Source organism: Cololabis saira, chromosome 21 (assembly GCF_033807715.1).
Source record: "Cololabis saira isolate AMF1-May2022 chromosome 21, fColSai1.1, whole genome shotgun sequence".
Classification (NCBI taxonomy): domain Eukaryota; kingdom Metazoa; phylum Chordata; class Actinopteri; order Beloniformes; family Belonidae; genus Cololabis; species Cololabis saira.
The window spans coordinates 10,260,848-10,268,653 of NC_084607.1; positions in this window are offsets into that span (position 1 = coordinate 10,260,848).

Genomic DNA, 7,806 nt, shown 5'->3' on the forward strand with positions numbered 1-7,806 from the left:
TACACAAAACCCCTCAGTAAAAGTCTCTGGGCTCCAACGTGTTGGACTAGAATTTAAGATTAGAATCTCCGTTCTGCAGACGTCTGGACCTTAAGAAGCTCACGCCTGCTCATTTAAACACAAGTACAATTCACAATGTTAAACAATCAGCCGGAAATTATTTCCAATCAGGAACTTTTCACTCTCAATTGTTAAATGTCACAGTAAAATGTGATTATACCCATCCCTGTATTTAAACCAAACTGTATAAAAATCTCAGCTGGTTACTTCAGGATGATGAATATTTGATGGAGCAAATAAAAAGTATGTATGAGTCTGTATCTGCTGGCGCTTAACATTGAAATGATTTAAATTCCACCGTTTTATTCATTCTTTGTGCTGATTCAAAGCATTTGAGTCCAGTGCAGGCATGGCAGACCGCTCCACGTAAAATAAAAACCCTTTTATAGGAGACCAGTGATTGTAGATGAACCTAAAGGCTCTTGGGGTACGTGTGGATCAGGATGTTGTTGAAACTTCAGCAGCAGGAGAGCTGGTGTGTGCTTATCTGTTAGAAAGGTGAGCCGCCCCTGACCAGCCCTGCAGCTGAGCGATCAGTGGATCAGTGGAAACATCTGTAGCCGCCGGCTGCAGCAGGAGGATCAAACAGATGGAGCAGCAGGTGGAGCAGCAGGTGGAGCAGGGCTCCGTGGTTCCCACAAACCAATGCTGTTTGCACTAGAAATTGAACATCTGCACACAAGACGACCACATCACAGGTAATAGGCAGATGTTTGGATCTCTGGATCAACCTCGTGCAAGTGCTTGATGTTGTTTCACAGCTGAATTGTGGTGATTTCTTCTCAAAACCGACCTTCTCCACCCTGCTCTCTGCTTTAAATGGTTAAAAAGTCATTTTTCTAACCCGTGATAACTGTCATGCCACAGTTATGAAACTGTTTTAATGCCAAGGATGCTGGAGTTAGTTTCTGATTGCATCCAGTCAGAGCCGCCGCAAGGGGTGTGCGAACCGTGCAACCGCACGGGGCCTCGCGCCCCAAGGGGCCTCGCGCTATGGGCTGTTTTTTTTTTGTTTGTTTTTTCCCTTATAAATATCAACAGTCAAGTTCTATTACAGACCTAAATGTGTACTAGTCTGTGCATATCAATAAATATATGTGCAATTATGCGCGTGTCTGTTGTTCAATACAACTGATCAGACCAAGCGCAGACACAAGGTGCTCTGATCCAGACAGGTGGAGTTGGAACAAACTGTCACACAATGTTGAGAGAACGAGACAGATTCAGGAAATTTCCATCAGGGGATGAAAGAAGAAAAAAACTAAAGAAAATGGAAGAGTTTAATGCCTATCTGAAAGGCTTGTTTGATAAATTTGTTACAAAAATCACCGATCCGACCGGGTCTCAAGCAGCCGCGGGGCCCCGTGTCGAGGCAAGAGATGATGATGAGGCAGGGGAAGGTATCCAGTATTTTGCTAATTAGAGAGTTAAAATTGCGCAAATAGACACCCGATCCGACCCGAAAAACCCAAAAATTTTGCGCGAGCTCGCTACGCTCACGCGCGAGGGCCCCCCCCGGCCATTTTGCACAGGGCCTCGCAAATCTCCCAGACGGTTCTGCATCCAGTGACATCAAGCGTTGCTCAAATGAGCTGTGGCTCCGGCGTTTGTCAGCGGAGGCATCGCTCCGTCCTGAGTTGAGACGTCAGTGCAGGCATCGGCCACACAAGGCTTGTTGGCCGGTGAACTCGTACAGGAGGGTTGTCAAATCACCTGTACTGTAGTTTGGTTGTTTATTGGTTTACAAATAGAGTAAAGTTTCAGGTTCAGGTATGTGAGAGGTAATTGAATCCAGGTGTGAGCAGTGGAATTCACGAATGGAATAAGGCCTTTTGGCCTTCTCTGAATCAGAAGCAATGTTCAGCACCACATTGATTTCTATTGCAACCCTGTCAAACAGAGCCGACCTGAAGGTTGTCTCATCCATGATGGATTCATTGAGAAACAGTGCGGAGCCGTAAAAGTGTGCTTTTAATAGAAATGAGTGAATTAGAACTCATCATTGCACTGTCCTCCGAAGACAGATGTGTTTAAAAGGTCACATCAGATCACGGCTGTGTAGTTTTCTGTCTTTCAAAACACTTTCATCATTTGATTGATTTTGGTTTTAATCAAATCTTGAACCTTAACCAGATACCCTTCATTTTTAATTAATTAAAAAAGAAATCTTTTGTATAAGCAAAGAAACCAGCATAGCAGATCTTCTCTACATCGACAAAAATGAACTGAAAGAATGAATCAAACTTTTATTTTCCTCTCTTTTTGAACTGGAATTGCCCGGCGAGCATCAACCCAACCTGAGCTTTCAGCCAAAAACATGGCTGTAAATATGGAGTTATTCTGCCGAGGGACTTAAGACTGTGAAGGCTGCTGGATCGTTACGTCGCACATAGACCTAAAAACTCGCCAGCAGTCAATCTGAGCTTTTAATAGTTGAGAGATTTTTAAGACAGTTTACTCCTTCCTGAGCTGAAGTGTTGAACCAGATCGATGGGGAGCCGCTGCTGGCTCCATCTACTGATGGTTATTGAAGATTATCTAAATCAAACTTCATGAATGTGTGAATGTCTTTCTTTACAGAGAGCAACACAGGTGAGATGAGAGTTTTTTGCAGCTCCTCCAGCTGAAGGATGGCTCTCCAGATACAGTAAGTCAATACTTTAATCAAAGGATGCACAATTTTCAATTTCAACAACCAAGTTGGACCAAAAAAAAAACAATGAAATGAAAATGTGTCCATCCATCCATCCATCCATTTTCTTCCGCTTATCTGGAACCGGGTTGTGGGGGCAGCAGTCTCAGCAGAGATGCCCAGACTTCCTTCACCCCAGACACTTCCTCCAGACACTTCCTCCAGCTCTTCCTCCAGCTCTTCCGAGGGGAGCCCGAGGCGTTCCCAGGTCAGCAGAGAGACATAGTCTCTCCAGCGTGTCCTGGGTCTTCCCCGGGGTCTCCTCCCGGAGGGACATGCCTGGAACACCTCCCTAGGGAGGAGGGACATGTCTGGAACACCTCCCTAGGGAGGAGGGCAGGGGTTAATTTGTGCCGGATCCTGCCGGAACAGGATCCGGCACCTCTCGATTTTGGCCTCCCTGTGTTCCGGGACTTATTTGGGCAGATCCGGCACCTCTCGTATATATATATATAAAACAATAATAATATAAAAAAGTGTAACTTTTTAAATAACTGCGTTATTTTGGGGTTGATGCAGCCGCGTCTCTCTGCCTGCAGTCACTGCACTGTGTCCAGCAATGTCCCGCCCACAGCACCATCTGATTGGTTACACACAGAGACAGACACGGGAAACAGCCAATCAGCGGTGAAGGCTGTGCATGCTCTGTGCTCACACAAACAGAGGAGCGGAGAATAAGTTTAGCCGGGTAGAGAAGCTCCGGAGAGGATATCTGTTTTGTTTCCAAGGTAAGTTAAAGCGACACTACGTAACTTTTCCACCTTAATATCATATTTCCAGAGTCATTGTGATGGTACATCAACTTCCAACAGGTTTAATGACACCTCTGTCATGATCTGAGGGGGTCTGTATCGCTTTCACTGGCACTATGTAACTTTGAGGAGCATGGTAGGAACCCTGCCACACTAAAAAACTACAAATTTTACGACTTTGACTGCTTTACGGCACATACGTCACTTCCCCCTCCTTCCCGATTCGTAGTCGAGACAAAAATGGGCGGGGCTTGGAGCGCAGAGGCTGAGCTCAGCAGAAGCTGGTGTTGAGCTAAACGAGGAGCTGGTATCATGGCTGAAGCAGCGAAAAAAACGAAGAAAATAAAAGTTTTAACGGAGCGGAGGAGGCGAAAAAAAGAAAGCGGGAGAGTAACAAGCTAAATGCCCGGTGGAGAATAAACATTCACTCGCTACAAGCCCTTGTAGCGCCGTCGTCTTGGACGAGATGGTTGAAGGATGTAAAGACGTTCATCACCTTCAGGTATGCACTTTTGTCAACACCTATGTCAGTGTGTTTTACAAAAACAATTATCCTAAAACTACTACAGCTGGTGTAAGTGTTGCTACTGTATCAAATGTCAATATCTATGTAAACCTTTTGACTCTTCAGGTCTGTATACAGATACTTATACACTGATGGTAAAAGCAACACATTTGTAGATATAGTAAAATATAGCCAGAAAAATGAAATATATAGGCAAAGTATACACTTCCAGATGAAAAAAATACAATATAAACACCATATAAGCATATAAAATAAATCTACTTTGTTGGAATTATATTAAAATAATAACAAGAGTAGTAAAAGAAACCTTATGGTGTTTATAATGTGTCGTTTTATCTTGTGAGTGTATAAATATATACATTTCTCTAATTTTTCTATAGCTATACATTACTTGCTTTTACTTTCTGCATAATTACAGTGACTTCAACAAAGAAAAAAATTCAAACTTGTGATCAACAAAATATGTTGAATGATTTATAGGTCAGTAATTATCAGAAAGACATAATGTTTTTTGTATCTTTATTCTCACACTCTGCAGGACTACATCAGATCTGGAAAACTTCCAGAATCACATCCTCATGCAGGGAAGGTTCTCCTACTCCAGCAGTGAATCACACGCGGACTCTCCCAGCACGAAACAAGGGTGGACACAAGATGCTACTGCTACTATAGTCATTGTATTTATTTACAGTAACTTCTTACACTGTTTCATAGTTCAGTTTTTATTATCAGTTCATTATTTTTAGTTTATTTTTCTACTACTCTATTTACACTTGTTTACTTTATTCACAGTAATTTATCCTGTCATACAGTTGTTCATTACTGCTACCGTGATACAGATTACTTATTGTTTATAATAATGTATGGGATAACTGCTGTCACTATGCAAATGACAAAGTTCAAGAATGTTCTATTTTCTGAAAGGTGTGTAAATAAAAGTCTGTCTTGTTTTGCACAAATGTCTTTATTTTAAACACACAAAAACAACTGTACAGGAAAAAATGGAACAAAAAAAAAAACAATATCAAAATATTTGCAGTAATCCTCATAAAGGTTCCATTCTAGAAAAGACGGGGATCCCTGAAACCAGTGTACTGTCCCATTGGGTCTGGAAAGGTGTCTCTTATTTTCCAAACATCATGCTGCCAGAGCACAAACTGGCGATATGTATATATATGCATATATATATGATATATATGCTGCGTGTCGGTTCTGTCTTTGTGGGGGTTCAAACTCTGATGATGCAGAGGTAGAGGTGTTCTCACGAACAGCAGATTCCTGATAAAACAAGAGACAGAATTGTTATGATACAAATGTAAATGTAGAATTCTATGATCAATAAGAATCAAAATTAGAATGTTTTCACATACTGGGGATTCGTCTTGGGTTTTGGTAATTCTAAAATTACTGACAATATCAACAACAGACAGAGAAATAATAGTGATCATAAAAATGTGTAATTCGCAATGAGGAAGCTTTATAAAATAATAATACAATTGAATAGAATTACAGCACTAGAGGAAATAATGCAATGCGAAGAAAATGTATAGAACATTTCTAGTATTTTTCCTGAGAGCTGTAAAATTGTGCAGGGCTGATCTGCAAAATATAAGGAATGGGCATTCAGTTATTCACAGGTTATAAAGTATTTTTTTATTTTGTCAGTAAGTATGTTGGACTACTAATTTATGACGAAGTCCCTCTAAAAAACGTGACAGGAAAAAGGTGCAGAGCGTATGAGTTTGTAGGGCACATTATCTCGCTGAAACAACTTAATAAAACCAATTTGAACTTAGTGTTTTTCAACATCGTCATATTATATTGTTTAGCCAAAAATAGATACATTACCTCTTCATTATCTATCCTGCAAACGACCGCTGAAAACAGAAAAGTCGTTCTCTCATCAAAACAAATGCAGCGGCGGGGACGGGGGTTTTCCGGCAGTACGCGCTGGTGCTCATGGGAAATGGAGTGTTCTTTCTGGTAAAGCACTACCGATTTTTGTCCAAAGGAGGCGCCAAACTCAACAAAGCTGAAAGTTCCGTTGTGCTGCTTTAAGGCAGCAGACACCCTATTATTGTTATTCTAGCTTTCCAAAGTGCACCAGATTGATGCATTTAAATGCATTATGCTTAAAAAATTTCCCGTGGGGGTACGCACAGCCCCCCCCCGCCCGGTACCCTCTCGGTGTTCCGGGACCTTTTCATGGACAAATTAAGCACTGGAGGAGGGACATGTCTGGAACACCTCCCTAGGGAGGATCCAGGAGGATCCGATACAGATGCCCAAGCCACCTCAGCTGACTCCTCTCAATGTGAAGGAGCATCGACTCCGAGCTCCTCCCGGGTGACCGAACTCCTCACCCTATCTCTAAGGGAGCGTCCAGCCACCCTGCGGAGGAAACTCCTCTCGGGCGCTTGTATCCGCGATCTCGTCCTTTTGATCACTACCCAAAGTTCATGACCATAGGTGAGGGTAGGTGTGTAGATTGACCGGTAAATCGAGAGCTTCGCCTTTCAACTCAGCTCCTTCTTCACCACGACGGTCTGGTACATCGACCGCATAACTGCGGACGCTGCACCGATCCGTCTGTCAATCTCACGCTCCATCGTTCCCTCACTCATGAACACGATCCCGAGATACTTGAACTCCTCCACCTGAGGCAGGACTTCTCCACCCACCCGGAGAAGGCACGCCACCCTTTCCCGGTTGGAGAGCCATGGCCTCGGTCTTGGAGGTGCTGATTCTCATCCCTGCCGCGTCGCACTCGGCCTCAAACTGCCCCAGCACATGCTGAAGGTCCCGGTCTGATGAAGCCAACAGGACAACGTCATCTGCAAAAAGCAGAGATGAAATCCTGTGTTTCCCAAACCGGATCCCCTCCGGCCCCTGGCTGCGCCTAGAAATCCTGTCCATAAAAATTATGAACAGGACCGGTGACAAAGGGCAGCCCTGCCGGAGTCCAACATGCACCGGGAACAAGTCTGACCTACTGCCGACAATGCGAACCAGACTCCTGCTTCGATCATACAGAGACCGGACAGCCCTTAGTAGAGGGCCCCGGACTCCATACTCACTGAGCGCCCCCCACAGAATGGCATGAGGGACACGGTCAAATGCCTTCTCCAGATCCACAAAGCACATGTAGACTGGTTGGGCAAATTCCCATGAACCCTCGAGCACCCTGCGGAGGGTGTAGAGCTGGTCCAGTGTTCCACGACCGGGACGAAAACCGCATTGTTCCTCCTGAACCCGAGGTTCAACTATCGGCCGTAATCTCCTCTCCAGTACCCTGGCGTAGACCTTCCCGGGGAGGCTGAGAAGTGTGATCCCCCTATAGTTGGAACACACTCTCCGGTCCCCCTTTTTAAAAAGAGGGACCACCACCCCGGTTTGCCACTCCAACAGTACTGTCTCCTTCCTCCATGCAATGTCGCAGAGGCGTGTCAACCAAGACAGCCCTACGACATCCAGAGACTTGAGGTACTCAGGGCGAATCTCATCCACCCCCGGTGCCACTGAGGAGCTTACGAACCACCTCAGTGACCTCGGCTTGGGTGATGGATGAGCACGTCCCCGAGTCCCCACTCTCAATGGAAGGCATGTCAGTCGGATTGAGGAGATCCTCGAAGTATTCCTTCCACTGTCAGACGATGTCCCCAGTCGAGGTCAACAGCTCCCCACCCAAGCAGGAACTCTGCCAGGACCATTTACGGTGCCGTAAACGGTGCTGGCAGAGTTCCTGCTTACTGGAATGAAAATTTGTGAGACAGGGA